The sequence below is a fragment of the Ovis aries genome, chromosome 2 (genome assembly GCF_016772045.2).
Source record: "Ovis aries strain OAR_USU_Benz2616 breed Rambouillet chromosome 2, ARS-UI_Ramb_v3.0, whole genome shotgun sequence".
Lineage (NCBI taxonomy): Eukaryota > Metazoa > Chordata > Mammalia > Artiodactyla > Bovidae > Ovis > Ovis aries.
Window position 1 is genome coordinate 176,339,523 of NC_056055.1, and position 15,947 is coordinate 176,355,469.

General features: G+C 46.3%; 1 protein-coding gene and 1 long non-coding RNA gene across 18 annotated transcripts in view; one reads left to right on the top strand and one right to left on the bottom strand.

Moving 5' to 3' along the window:
• Positions 1 to 15,947, bottom strand: part of MGAT5 (alpha-1,6-mannosylglycoprotein 6-beta-N-acetylglucosaminyltransferase) — a 402,590-nt gene that overhangs the window by 60,677 nt on the left and 325,966 nt on the right. The window lies entirely within an intron of this gene.
• Positions 7,063 to 9,724, top strand: LOC121818827 (uncharacterized). The gene is made up of 2 exons (XR_006058964.2): positions 7,063 to 8,251; positions 9,331 to 9,724. It is a non-coding gene; the product is annotated as an uncharacterized LOC121818827 (long non-coding RNA).

The window sequence follows — 15,947 nt, forward strand, 5'->3', positions numbered from 1 at the left end:
GAGGAGGAGCAAGGAAAGAGGAGGAGGAGTGAGAAAGGGGAGAGGGAGGAAGAGAGACAGATGGGAGGGGGAGACAGACTGATGAGGGAGAGGGAGGGAGGGACAGCGGAGAGTTAGAAGAGGGGACGAGGAAGAAAGGGAAGAGCAGAGGGACAAAGGGAGGCGGCGAGAGGAGTGAGGGAGAAAAGAAAGCAGGGAGATGGAAGAGCGGAAAGCAGGGCCAGAGGTGCTTCTGGGCACCACCCCGTCCGCTGCTGTTCCCTGCCCCAGGTCTTTCTGGATCCTTATAGTAGCAACACCTTCCCAGCACTTGTATCTGGGCCACTGCAGGCAGATTCCTACCATCCAAAAGGAGGTCTGCTTGGACATCAAGCTGGGCTTTTGGCAGGGATGGGACTGGGCTGGGGATGAGGTGGGGGGCAAGCATCCTTCCTTTAATAAAGCAAAAAAATACATTTCCCTGTGAAGAGCCAGTTGCTAACTAGTGAGGATGGATCCACAGCCTCTGACCAGGTCCACCGTGAACCACAAAGGAGAGCAGGGAGAGATCACCCGGGTCCTAACTTGGAGAAGAGCACTCACTGGGTTCCCAGACCGAACTCTGGGGAAGGGAGCAGGAGTAGACAGGAGCTCTGCCACTCATCCCAGAAAAGGCTGTGGTGCCTTGAAGTTTCACCAGGGGGAAAGTTTAGGCAAATATGAAGAAGTATTTGCCAAGGTCAATAAAGTCTATGAAAGCATGGTAAAATCTGAAAGCAGAAGTACCCTTCAGAGATGATTCTGTTAATTTCACAACAGGTTCTGAGGGGGAAAAAAAGCTTTCCGACTAACTGTAACCTTTCAAGTTGACATGACAATGAAGAAATTTCCATCTCATGTTATCACTTGTTCTGCAGAAATTGAGGGTGAAGCACACTATGGATTCCAGGCAAAGGAATTTGAACCATGCATGCTGAGTGCCCTGGCCCCCTCCCTCCCAAGTGAATGCTCACTGGATGCTCAGGGAGCCCAAAGAAGCATCTCCGTAGTTTCCCAACCACTGTTTGAATTTGGGGTCCAAAAATCCAGCTGCCTCCTGAACCTCCCCATCTGTGTTGCCACAGACACTTCCAACTCTTAATGGGCCAGAAAGGGAGTGCAGTGCCTGACTTTCCCAGACCAGCATCGCACTGCCCCCTCCCACCCCCCATCTCAGTGACTAGCATTATCTGCTAGCCAGTTACCAGAATCACAGTTGTCATTCCACCATCAAATTAGTCATAAAGTCCTGCTGATTCTGCCTTTGTAATATCAAATTGTCTCCTCCCCTCACCTGGACTGGACTAGGATGAAAACAACCAGTATCTTAACAACCTGCCTGAGGCTCAAAAAGATGACGCAACTTGTCCACGGTCCAGCAGCCCTGGGACAGATTGCAAAAGAATCTGTATGGCTTGATGCCATTTTTTAACCATGAAGAGCAGTATTATTCAATGGTATGCATATCAATAATACTTTACATGGATATTTGTAGTTGACTATAAAAATATGCATGGGGATGATAGATACCAACTTCTGGCTACTGATTACTGAGAAGAAAAGGGAGGGTTTGGCGAAGTGGATGGAGCTTGAACGATATTTGAACTATATCATTTTTCTGGTAAAGAAAACTATTGCACAGTATCAACATCTGTACATCTGGGTGGTGGGTATGTTTTATATATTTCACAATTAAAAGAGAGAAAAATTAAAATGCATGTAATCAACAAAAAATAGAAACCAGTCTGTATGACACTGAGGCTTACATCATTGCCATCTCACATCTCTTGCTGGGCTCTTGTACCTGTACCTGTGAAAGCCGCTTAGTCGTCTCCAACTCTTTGCGACCCGATGGACTATACAGTCCATGGAATTCTCCAGGCCAGAATACTGGAGTGGGTAGCCTTTCCCTTCTCCAGGGAATCTTCCCAACCCAGGGATCAAACTCAGGTCTCCCATATTGCAGGCAGATTCTTTACCAGCTGAGCCACAAGGGAAGCCCAAGAATATTGGAGTGGGTAGCCTACCCCTTCTCCAGTGGATCTTCCCCACTTGGGAATGGAACAGGGGTCTCCTGCATTGCAGGCGGATTCTTTACCAACTGAGCTATCAGGGAAGTCCCCTTGTTGGGCTCAGTTCTTTCCATAAAGAGGTTCAAAGGATCTTCTTTTCTCTTCAATGGATAATGCTATCTTTTGTGTTTAAGGAACAAGGATAAATTAGGAGGCTGGCATTAATATATATAGACTGCTGCTGCTGCTGCTGCTACTGCTAAGTCGCTTCAGTCGTGTCCGACTCTGTGCGACCCCATGGACGGCAGCCCACCAGGCTCCCCCATCCTTGGGATTCTCCAGGCAAGAACACTGGAGTGGATTGCCAGTTCCTTCTCCAATGCATGAAAGTGAGAAGTGAAAGTGAAGTCGCTCAGTGGTGTCCGACTCTTTGCGACCCCATGGACTGCAGCCTACCAGGCTCCTCCGTCCATGGGATTTTCCAGGCAAGTGTACTGGAGTGGGTTGCCATTTAGGTAATTCACGAGGATATACTATATAGTACAGGGAACTCTACTCGATATTCTGTAATAACCTATAGGAAAAGAATCTGAAAAAGAGCAGATATATGTTCATGTATAACTGAATCACTTTGCCCAACACCTGAAGCTAATACAACATTGTAAATTGATTATAATTATATAAATACAAGTTGTTTTTTAATCTATAAAAATAATATAAAAGTTGTTTAGAAAGAAAGAAGGTACTGAAGTTCTTCTGTAAGTCAACCATGGTCCTGGCCTGCCTTTCTCCACCCACGCGAAGGTCCACAGCAGGGAGGGATGTGTGTGCAGGGGGAAGAATATTTTCCAGCAGACCCCTCGCCTCCTGATTTTGGACATCCAGGTTCAAGGTCAAGGTGACACCCCGGAAATAGGAGTCCTGTTGATCCAAGAACTAGATCAGTATCACTCCTTAGAAAGTTGTCTTCTCTGACTTAAGAGGACAAGGTCAGAGAAAATTACCGCCTCCATAAACCCTATCGGGCGTCTCTGGTGGCTCAGATGATAAAGAATCAACCTGCAATGCAGTATTCCCAGGTTCAACCCCTGGGTCAGGAAGATCCCTGGAGGAGGGCATGGCAACCCAACCCAGTATTCTTGCCTGGACAATTCCACGGACCAAGGAGTTCAGGGAGTCGCAAAGGGACGGGCATGACTGAACGACTAACATTTTCACTTTCTTTCATAAATCCCTATTACCTACAAATTTGCTGAGACGTAGTCAGAAGGGGCTTGCACAGTCACCACACTGCAGCATGCCACCACCCCTGTCTCAGGGGTGAGCCGTGCCTCCAAAATGCCCCACCAAGCAGCCTGCAGCCCCTTAAAGCCCTCAGTCTCCAGTTCAATTTAAATTCCCATTAAAAAAAAAAACAATCAAACTGATTAAAATTTCAATCTACCTAAGCTCATTTAGATCTACCTAAACTCATTAGGGGTCTTCCCTGGTGGCTCAGTGGGGAAAAAAAAAAAAAAAATCTGCCTGCAATGCAGAAGAACCGGGTTTAATCCTTGAGTCAGGAAGATCCCTGGAGGAGGGCATGGCAACCCACTCCAGTATTCTCGCTTGAAGAATTTCTTGGACAGAGGAACCTGGCGGGCTACAGTCCACGGTCGCACAGAGTTGGACACGACTGAAGCGACCAAACAGCAGCAGCAGCAAACTCATTAGGAGGCGGGGGAAGGGACGATGCCAAGGAAAGGAGAAGGAAAGAACACACTGGAGCGGGCTTTCAGTGCGTCTTCAGTGGCTGTGATTGCAGCTGGAGGCAGCTCTGTTTGCAGAGCTGGTAGGAAGATACTCAGAGGTTTAATAGAGAGCTTCGGGAAAACAATTCAATAAAGCAACACTTGCCCGAGTCCTTAGCAGGAGGAGAGGTAGAAGGCAGAACCACAGAATCAGGAGCCCTTTTCTTCTCCAGCTGGCGAATTAGGGGTTCAGGAAGGTTCTTTGGCAAATGGCAAATGGTTCTGAGCTTTCGGCCGCAGGGGCTTTATGTGTGTTTCTCCTCATCAACACCCTTGCCCCCCAGGGCAGATAGGCATACCCCTTTTCCTGGACCATGTTTCGCCTCATCCACACGGCACTTTGTAATAATTCTGCCACCCTGCGCAGAGGAGGTTGGTCCATGGAGAGTGCCTGGTGAGTGCTGAGCTAGCAGGCATCCTCCCCAGGAGGGGCTGAGTGGTGTGAAGAGTCATGCTCTCTGAGCCAAGCAATCAGTTAGGAAACCAGCTGCTGAAGCCAGTGTGGGTCCTGTCCCATGAAGGTCAGGCTCCAGACGGAGAAGAAGAAAGTCCCTCACAGAGAAGGCCAAGTGTGAGAGGGGGTATGTCCCGGCGGGGTCATGGTCCCTAGTTCCAGTGATATCTCTGCCCAGTGCATGGGTGCTGAGAGTCTCCCAATCCTAAGCTAGGAGAGCTGGGTGTCTGCCATTTCCGTAGAAAGAATTCTGATAGGTACACTTGTGATCAGGTTCATTATTTTCATCCCCTTGGGGCTTGTTGACTCTATTGAATGAAGATCTTGCACACCTTTCTCTACACGGGCCCCCTCTGTTCACTCTGGCATCCATCCCCTCCTTCCTGGACTGATGCGACAGTCTCTGAGAGGAGCTCGGTGTCTGACTGGTGGCACCCCCTATGGACCTCTCAGATTCCCCAGACTGCCTGTTCTTTCTCTTTCTCAGCTCAAGCTCACAAACACAAGGCTGCCCTCTGCTGTCAGACTGGGAAGAAGCTACACCAGGGATGGGTGGGGGGCTAGGTTGTGGAGGCCCCCATCCCAGAACAGCATTCCAGAAGTATGGGACACCAGTTCCCTGTGATGTGAGCCAAGAAGCAGGAGGGAGCCTCTTTTCTCTCTTCTACAGGCTATGCCAAAAGAAGAGTCAGACCCTCCCTGCAGACCTTAATGGGCGTCCAGAGTGCCCAGTGTCTGCGTGGCTCCTGGTAAAGCAGAATAGTGGTACTACTTCAGGTAGTACTACTTCAACCTTTGCTGAAGGCCCTACTTTCTAGAAGCTCTGGGTTAAGACACTGTTTCTAGGATCCCAACCCTTCAATCCACCCTCCCCAGTGCCACAGTTTTCAAAACTGAAGATTTAGTCCCCCTGTATAAAAGTTTTCAAAGGTGAAAGACCATCTCCCCAGCTCTGCACACACGGGGATCTTCACTAACTGGGTTTCTACGGGCTCTGCAGCTCATCACTAGCCATGCCCTCTCCTCCCTTGCCTAAGGTCCACCTACACTTATCCCGTATTCCCGAACCTCTCACGCTCTCTCGCCTGTGTCTGACCTGCCATGGCCTTCCCCGGAGACACCGTTCTTCCCTCCCTACTTTTCTCTCCTGAATGGATTCCTCCCCCCTCTTCCTGGGCTTGCCGAGGTGAGGTCAGCTGCTACCTCCTCTGAGCCCTTGTCACTGTAGGTGTCCACCCAGTGGGTATGCAAATGTTGGGGAAGGACACTGTAGGTCCCACGTCTGTAGGTGTGGCACAGACTGGCGGCTGCATAAGGAAGACTAAGGGAGCGCAGGAAACACAAGACATTTGCGGGAAGAGATGTCTCAGGGGCCAATTTCTTCTATATCAAAGCCTGCTCTCAGCCAATGAGCTTCATGTCTGTGACTTTACCTAAGGGTGTATTTGAATCAAAATAAAATAAAAAGAGAGCTGCAAACCTTAAATGATCTATTTCATGGTTGATTCATCTTCCTTTTAACGTAGCAATCAAGTATGAGGTTCTCACTTAGGAGCTGTGAGGTCAAAGAAAGGGAGGGAGCGAGAGAGAGACAAAAAGAAACGACCTCATCTGCCTGTTACTGGAGTCAAAAATTCAACAAAGATTCTTTTATTCCAAGATTAGAAGTCGAGTTCTAAAATGCAAATCTCTGTGAATTTCAGCAGTGAAGCAGAAACAATTTACATCACAAAATATGTAAGTCCTTGGCTTTTTCTGGGTGAGTCCTTGGCTCGCTGATTTCAAGTAACTTCCCAAGGTGAAGGTGTGTGTGGGGGCTGGGGAGTCCTTGCTCCCCAGCTGAAGAGTCCTTGCTCTGTCCCACTCCGGCCACTAGGGCTCTTGAAGACTCCAGGCAGCTAAGATTCTTAAAGCCTACCCACCTCTGACTCCTCTCCGAATCCTTAGCTCTCTGAGAGACAAGATGGTGCTCAGTGATTACAAGGGGAATAATTGTTCTCTTGTCTCCAGTCTGGCTAGTGGTCCAGCTATGGGCCCACAGGTAATTAAAAGGGGGTCTTTCTTTGGCTGTAGTGGATTCTATACTTAAACTCTTTTTATTTAATTTATATTTTATATTGAAGTACAATTGACTTACAATGTTTTGTTAGTTTCAGGTAAACATCAGAGTGATTTAGTTTCATATATATATACACACACACAAATATACACACATATTTATATGTATATATACATATATCTATTATTTTTCAAATTCTTTTCCTACTTAGATTATTACAGAATATTGAACACAGGTCCTATGGTATACAGTAGATCCTTGTTGGTTATCTATTTTAAATATTTATTCTTGACTGGACCTTACTTGGTATAAATTACAACTCACCTAGAGCAGCAGGTGCAATAGCTGGTTGTGAATAGTCTGCCCTAAAGTATGACATGAGTGGTTCTCTTACTTACCTTTGAGTTTGGGATGGAGTGAAAAGGAAGAATTTTCAGGAGCCCTTGACTTATTATACTTACAATACTTTGGCCACCTGATGCAAAGAACTGACTCATTTGTAAAGACCCTGATGCTGGGAAAGATTGCAGGCGGGAGGAGAAGGGGCCGACAGAGGGTGAGATGGTTGAATGGCATCACTGACTCAATGGACATGAGTTTGAGTAAACTCAGAGAGTTGGTGATGGACAGGAAGGCTGGTGTGCTGCAGTCCATGGGGTCACAAAGAGTCAGACATGACTGAGCGACTGAACTGAACTATTATTCTCTACTATCTGATCAGGTGAAGAATTTGGTCTCTAGCTTGAAAAAAGAAACTGGGAGATTTCTGAGGCTAAATATATGAGTAATGCAGACAGAGCCATCAGTCCTGTTTTTGCACCTGATGGATCTATAAACGGGATAATATCACCTCCCAGTTCTAGCAGACACCCACTAACTGCTGAGCTAGAAATGGGAATAATGAAATGTATGTAAAAGCTGTTTTTAATACATATTCTTGGTGTAAAACAGAGTGCAGATACTACCCTGAGCCGTCCAATGGGACAAACAAGTGCTGAGTCTGGAGATGGTTAGAGCCTTCACCCCACTGGCCACACCCAGAGCAAACTGTTCTCTGGGAACCAGCGGGTTAGTTGCTATGCTTCCCTGCTCCCAGCACTCTTATGTTTCTGGGATTTCTCCGCCTTTGCACTGGAGCTTTCTGCTACTTAACGAATGCCTTTTAAAGGACCCTGGGGACTCGCTAGCCAGTTTGTGAAAACAAGAAGCCCTTTGACACGACCTCCTTTCTGCTTTGAGATAGGCAGGAGGTCTTCAAATTGTAAAACTGGCTTGTTTCCTCACCAGTGCAGACGGAGTCACTTAGGGATAATGTTACCCCTCACTCGGCTCCAGCCTGAGAAAAACAAAGCCCCCCAGCTATGCGATTGTGCTCAGAAAACAGGCTGAAAGGTTAAAAACAGACCTCCGCAGCCTAAATGTGTCACCTGGCTCCTTCAGGAGCTCTGCTAATCAGTAACTGGCGGAAAGACTGGCCGGTGGCAGAGAGCTATCACGAGGGAAGGTCAGAAAACCAGGAGGCTGCCTGGCAACATGGAGCTGCCTTTTTTATGGAACTTCCACACGATCAGGGACTTGAGGATGGAACGGATTTGACCCAAGAGATGCATCCACTCCTGACAAAGTGGAGGCGATGTTACCCTGTGGGCTTTGGCTGGCGACCGGCAATCAGATGCTGTCTGATGGCAAAGGAGACCTGGCTGACAAAGGAGTATTGTGTGCGTCTCCAGGGAAGGCTTTGGAGTGCTGGGGCTGGGTGCTGCCTCAGCAGAGCAGCAGGACACGCATGGCAGGTGTGACCGTGTGAACGTGGGCTTGCCCTATCAATTACACCGAGGCCCCAAAGGCCGGCTACTGAACAGGGGTACCACACATCTCTCAAAGTGAGCAGCCAGCCTCCATCTCCACACCCTGAGAGGTAAGAAGGGAGGTTGTCCTGAGGGAGCTGTGGACTTGTTTCCCTCTGCTACCTAAGCTGGTGAGAAGGGCCTTGAGGGGACTACTTTGCAGAGCTTCACTGCACCCCTGGGAATTTCTGAGGCACACAGATCAGTGCCAGGGCCAAAGCCTGCAATGCCTCATGGTGGAGACTGAGGTCGAGAGGATGCCTGGAAGGAGGATTCCTGAGCAGAGTCCGCGTGTGCATCAGCAGGAGCTCCCACAATTTCTCAAAGGAACAGATGCTGTTTTCTCTTGTTGCAGGTGTGAATCCCACTGAAGGGTGCCCAACTGGGTCCCACTGGGCAGAGCTCTGTAAAAGGGGCCACAGGCAGTGTGGGCTACCAGAGACTGGTGCCGAGAGGGAGCCACATGAGCAGTCCAAGGGGGCATTGCCAGTGATGTGTGTGTGTGGGGACACAGACAAGTGAGGAAGGGTCACACCGTCATTCCACCACGCACACTGGCAGCAAGGCCATGGCCCAGGCACTCAAGATCACTCTCTTTACTCCCTTTATCTAATGGCAGGAACAGAGGAAGGCAAGAGGAACCAAGCCAAATGGTTCTGAGCAGGGAAAGTGCACAAGGAGGGAAAAGGTGGGTGGCAGGTCACAGAGTGAAGAGAAAAAGGAAGTGGTCGACTTTCCCTTAATGTTCTCTTGCTTTGCAAAAGTCCAGGGATGGAAAGCTTCCTCATCAATGACACTCTCACCCTACAGCAGCTGTCAACTGCAAACATCACACAGGAATTTCCTCCCCTCTGTCTGGATTGTGAGTTTCTCAAGTTCACCCCAAAGAAAAGTCTTGAGTGAGGCCAGGCAAGGCTATTCAGAATGAAGTGTTTAGGAGGCAGGACACCTAGGTATAAGCTTAGCTCTTCTGGAACTACTAGCTCTTCTGGAACGACTGAGAGAGCCTGAACAACCTATTTTATCTACTGTAACGTCAAATTCCTCGGTTTTAAAATGAGGGAGCCAATGGTTTGAAGGTTCTTTGAGCCCTAAAGTTGCAAGACTGTTAAATTTATGACTTAAAGCACCTTCCTCTCTGCTTTCCCAGGGGTGATACCTATTCGTCTGCAAAGGAAAGGAGGTGTGGTGACTGCTGGCGGCCAACTGGGTCCCCCTTCCCCACCATCCCACCATCCCTGGGTGTTTGGCTCTGACCATTAACCTCACAACTACCCTATCTCTAGAGAGCAGCTCTGCACTGAAGAAGGCTAGAGGCTGTCAAGGGTTCCAAAAGGCAGACCTCTTGTCGCAAGGCGGGTCACCTCTCCAATAATCCCACCAAAAAATCAGACTGAGGCTGGTCTCTAGCCAAAAACCCTCAGTATCCTTGGACCACCTGACACCTGAAGGGGATCATTTGTTAACACCCTCTTCTCTGGATCAAAGATTATTTTCAGTAATAACCATGAAATGAAATAAATAGTAATAATGGTCAGAAAAGACACAGAGACTGTGAATATTTTCTTTTCTGAACTTTGTAATAAGATCTATATAATCATGTCAATTAAGAATAAAAATATGACCATGCAAAAACAAGTGATAGAATAATACTTTTAAATCACTTACTGTATTTTTCTATTTGTTGTTGTTGTTCAGTTGCTAAGTTGTGTCCAACTCTTTGCAATGCCATGGACTGCAGCATGCCAGGTTTCCCTGTCCTTCACTATTTCCCAGAGTTGCTCAAATTCATGTCTGTTGAGTTTGCGATGTTATCTAATCATCTCATCCTCTCTTACCTCCTTCTCCTCCTGCTCTCAATCTTTCCCAGCATCAAGGTCTTTTCCAATGAGTCACCTCTTTGTATCAGGTGGCTGAAATACTGGAGTTTCGGCTTCAGCTTCAGCCCTTTCAATGAATATTCAGGGTCGATTTCTTTTAGGATTTTTAGGTTTGATCTCCTTATAGAAAAAAACCTCTCTGTTGGTCTCTCTCAGTTATGAATAACAAGATGCCATTTTCTGGTTTCCAGTGGCAGCTTCTATGGATCTGCCACTGACTCCACCAAGATCGGTGCTTTTCATATTGTCATGTTACAGCGTAGCCACATCTATCCACCTAACTTTACTCATAGTTTATACAGAAACACTTTTTATTACTTTCAAAAAGTTTCTTTCACATGAATAAGCACACACAAGGTAACTGGCGGAATACAAACCTAACCTGGATGTACACAGGATGAAAGGAAACTGCTTTTCTTCAATTTCTGACTTTCCCACATTACAGACGGGGGGCGGGGGCGGGGGGCGGGGGGGGGCGGGGGGGTGGCTGGAGGGAAACTGTCTCCAAAATCACACGGGGCAGCCCTGGAGGGTACACTTTCAATGAAATGACCGTGTAGCGATCTGGGAGGTGGAATAACAGAGACAGCCCTGGTTGGGAAACCAGGAAGGGAAGGTAGCATATGACACACATCTACGGGAGACTGCACACTTGCATCCTTCATTCTAAACAGGGAGGGTTTCCCACGGGCCTCACTGTCTTGCGAGCCTCTCTCAGCTCTGAATGAGAAAGAAAGCTCGAGTTGCTGAACCACACACACAAAGACAGGATTTACACTGCACTGAATACGTGTGTGCTTATTCTTGAACCTTGCGAAGATGGGAGGAGAGGGGGCACAGGAAGATGGGCTCCATTAATTTAATTCTGAGTTATACAACCACAAGACCAGGCTGCTGCGTTGTATACAAACAGCAATACACAGTCTGGGACTGAAAAGTTTCCTTTAGGGAAAAAAAAAAAAGCCTTGTTTATGGTTTCACTGATTTTCAGAGAATTAAAAAAATGATTTGATTCTGTGGTAGTATCTGGAGGTATCTTCTCTTTGAAGCCTTAATGAATAATCAAAAGTACCCTGTTTGGGAGACCAGGACAGCCACACAGATCAGGCAGGTCACAAATGTGGCCAGCGGTGCTGTCCCAGATCCTGACTGCGAAGCCTGCACAGGAGGGAGACATTTCTGAATAAGACATAATTACATGTCCAGGAGGCTCTCACTGTTGGGCCGGTTACGTGTTGGATGATGAACAACACTGTTTCAAAAACACTGAGGGCTTTTTGAAGATCCTTATGCTTGGGGTTCTTACCAGCAGTTGGCACTCAGCGTAAACGCCATCTCCCAGAATGGATGGCAGACGTGGGCCACCTGTCCCGGCCTTGTTTCATTATTTGGAGTAAGGAGGGGAGGGGACTGCTGTCTGCCTGTAGACAGCCTTTCCATGGGCAGGCCAGCCCCTACTCTGATCTGAAGTCATTTGGTCCCTTCTGGGGACCCACCCACACTTGTGTAAAATTTAGTAGGCAGTTTGGGGTCAAAAAAGAAGCAATCTGGGCTTTTATGCCAGCTCTATAACTAACTTCTTATGGGACCTCTGGGCAAGTTCCCGAGCTTGGTTTTCTTATCTGTAAAATAAGGCAACAGCAAAGCTGCCCTATGATCTCCTAGGAGCATCTGCAGAAACAAATGACTCTTATCACTACATGACAGGGTCACAATTCCTACCATATTATCTGACACACAGGCAGAGTCATGCAACCCACTCTCCACAGGCCTCTGAAAGAACACCCAGCTTTCTCCAGGTTGAGACCAGGCACCCCACTGACCCTGAGGGTGCAGTGCCTCTCTGTGGAACAGGACATATCCTTCACTCACAGACGGGTCTTTTGTCCTTGATATTAGGCCCATGATGGAGGAGATCCCACCTCTAGGTGGGTCTGCACAGGCTCGCTTCCACTGCAGTTTCAAATTTCTAGGCTTAAGCTCTACTGTGTCAGGGCTGTGCTTGTTAAATTTCCTCTCCAAGGCATTCAGCCCAGCACCATATGCATTAATACCAAGGAATTCATGATGATGGATGTGTCAGTTGGTAATAATGTGCATAATCTCTCCCCTCTGAATAGCAAGTGTCAACACATCTTTGTTGTAAAGGCTGGGACCTGACATGTGATGAACCAGGCCATTTAAAACACAAGACTCTCTGTCTCAGACTCTTCCCTTGTCCTGCTCCAATCAAACCAAGAACAACCTTCCCAATTCCAGGCACAGGCATAATACCCTGTGCTTTTTGGGGAAGTCAGAGCATACAGATTCTGACTTTGGCATGGCAGAAAATGTTCCCTTTGATGATGGCTAACCACTGGTCTTTAAGTGAAGGACTGATTTTTAAGAGGGAAGCTAAAAATACTCTTTTCCACTCCTTGAAGTAAATCACATGTCTCTTGAAATCTCTTCCCTTTATTCCTCACTTTCTGAAAACATGAAGTTAGCAAAATACAAGTGATTAGCCTAATCACACACATTTGAATCTAAAATGCCACAAATAAATATATTTAGAAATGAAAAACAGCCAAAGTATCTAATTTAGAAGCAAGAGTTTGAAAACAGAAACAATTAAAATACACTGGGAATACAAAGCTGAGGTCTAACGCTTGCCCATCACTTTGGAAACTCCTTCAGGCTTTCTATAACCCCCTCTCTCCCCCTCAGTCCACACCTCTTCCCCCACCTCTCACACCTTTCCAAAGATCTGCCACCAAACCAGCACTCATCATAACCTGCCCAAGGGAGGCAAAGGGAAAGTGGTGAGAGAGCAGGAGTCAGGAGACCTGGGTTTCATCCTGGGTTTGGCCATTTACCAGCTTTGTGTCCTTGTACAAGTTGTTTTACCGACTTGAACCCAGATTATTCAGGTCATAACCACCATCCCTTCCAGAGAGGTCCAAAAAAATTACATGAGATGATGTGGACAAGTGACTCAAACTATAAAGAGCTGTGTCAGGGTTAGCATTCTTCTTAGGATTTCTCAACCTTGTCAAACCTTTCTTCCATCCCGGCCTCACGGCTCAGATGCACCCCGATGGCACCTTCTTTTTCCCACTTTCCTCAAGCTAATCACTAATGGCACCACCTCCTCTCCTACTCTTCTAGCTGCCTCCCCCAGCCCACGGACCACTGTCCTCCCTGCCTACTATTTCCTATCTCCTTAAACAGTGATGAGGATGCAGTATCTATGTCCCCAACTTGATTCCCAGTTTCCAGGGAAGGCAAAGACTTAGTCAAATATGTCTCTGAGCACTAGTCTAGATCAACACCATCAGAAAGCACAGCATATCCTCTAGAATAATGAAAATAAAAACAAAAATAAATAAGTGAGACCTAATTAAATGTAAGCTTTTGCACAATGAAAGAAACTATAAGCAAGCTGAAGAGAGAACCCTCAGAATGGGAGGAAATAATAGCAAATGAAACAACTGACAAAGAATTAATCTCCAAAATATACAAGTAGCTCATGCAGCTTAATACCAGAAAAACGAACAACCCAATCAAAAAGTGGGCAAAAAACCTAAACAGACATTTCTCCAAAGAAGACATACAGATGGCTAATAAACACATGGAAAGGTGCTAAACATCACTCATTATCAGAGAAATGCAAATCAAAATCATAATGAGGTATCATCTCACACCAGTCAGAATGGCTGCCATCAAAAAGTCTACAACAATAAATGCTGGAGAGGGTGTGTAGAAAAAGGAACCCTCTTACACTGTTGGTGGGAATGCAAACTGGTATAGCCACTATGGAGAACAGTGTGGAGATTCCTTAAAAACCTGGGAATACCCACGGCTGATTCATGTCAATGTATGGCAAAAACCACCATAATATTGTAAAGTAATTAGCCTCCAATTAAAATAATTAACTAATTTTAAAATATAGGGAAGAAAAAAAACTTGGGAATTGAATTGCCACAGGACACAGCAATCCCACGGCTGGGCATACACACCGAGGAAAACGGAACTGAAAGGGACACATGAACTCCAACATTCACTGCAGCACTATTTACAGTAGCTGGAACATGGAAGCAACCTAGATGTCCATCAGCATATGAATGGATAAGGAAATTATGGTATATTTACACAACGGAATATTACTCAGCTGTAAAAGGAACACATTTGAGTCCATTCTAATGAGCTGCATGAACGTGGAGCCTATTATACAGAGTGAAGTAAGTCAGAAAGAGAAAGACAAATACTGTATATTAACACATATTTATGGAATTTAGAAAGATGGTACCGACGATTCTGTATGCAGGACAGCAAGGGAGACCCAGATGTAAGGAATAGACTTTTGGACTAGTGGGAGAAGGAACGGGTGGGATGATTTGGTAGAGTAGCACTCAAGCATGTTCATTACCATGTGTAAAACCGATGAGCAGTGCAAGCTCCGTGCATGAAGCAGGGCGCCAAGAGCTGGTGCTCTGGGACAACCCAGAGGGATGGGGTGCAGAGAGGCAGGGGAGGGGAGTTTGGGGTTGGGGGGGTAAACGTGTATACCTGGGGCCGATTCATGTCGATGTATGGCAAAAACCACCACAATGTCATAGGGTAATTATCCTCCAATTAAAATAAATAAATTAAATAATAAAAAAGAAGTTGCTCAACGTGCATCTGTAAAAATAAACAGTCAGGAGTGCAAAAGGCAAAGACCTCTGGAGTCTGACACGGGACACAGAGCAGCACAAGTGTGAGGACTGGTGTAACTGACACTGAAAAGGGGGTGTTTATCCAGCAAAGGAAACTGTGGAAAATGGTGGGAAGTGGCCTGCTTCAGGGGAGACCTGGCCCACAAATAACTTAATGTTCTAAAGGAACTGTGCACTGACTATTTTAACAGAAATCAGTGACCACTATCATAGATCAGCGGGGGTGGGGGGTGGGGGGGGGGGGGGGGGGGGTGGGTGGTGATAGGAGTTTCACATATTATAATACATATCATGTAACTTCACTTTGGCCTCGGCAGTAGTCACATTATTTCATGTATGAGTGGACGTAAGGTCAGATTCAAGTCCTTCAAGAAGTTCCACCTTTGAAATGGTTATGGGGCCCTGCCTGTGATTATGGGGCCCTATGATTCAAAATAAAGTTTCACTTCTGAAGACAGTAAAAATTTTTACATTGAAAATAATCTCTTACTGTATTTCCTGATTTTAAAAATTAGTTAAATTTTGCCTTTGAGGTATCGTTTGTCTGGAGGTTACCACTGCCTCACTGGAACTTCATACGGCGTCTACCCTAACTGATGAAGTGTATACCCAAAATGGGATTTGCAAGGAAATCCAGTGGGATGTAAGACAAAAAAAAAAAAGTGAAAATGTTTGTAGTTTTCAAGGTTTTCAGAATACACATAACATTATTATAGTCCTGTTCATTTTTTATCAATATATTAACATCCATAGACTGACAGGGGGAGGTGGTGGTCTTGCTCAAATTTTTTTTTTTCATTGACATGGCTGTAACAATTAAAATCAAGCTGGAGGCCAAGGAGCAATCCAGCTCTGAAGAGATGCTTGCAAATAACCCCTTTCCTACAGAGAAAAAAATCTGGCAGGTCAAATTTTCCTAGAAGGAACGGCTGGGAAAAGCTGATAAACCACACGAGTGCCTCATTGGTCTTGGTCATTTGCAGTTCTCAGTTTAGAAAGAGGAAACATAAAAGAATGGCATGGTCTTCCAAATCCCAGCAGAATGTAAAAAAGGGAAAGTGAATGTCCTCCTTAAAAAGGTTCAGAAGAGGAGGCCTTTGATCTCCTGTGTCCTAGACAGAATTTCTGAGCTCAGGGCTATATGGCTTCCCCACAAGGGAGTTACCTAACATCCACTTAGGCATAAACAG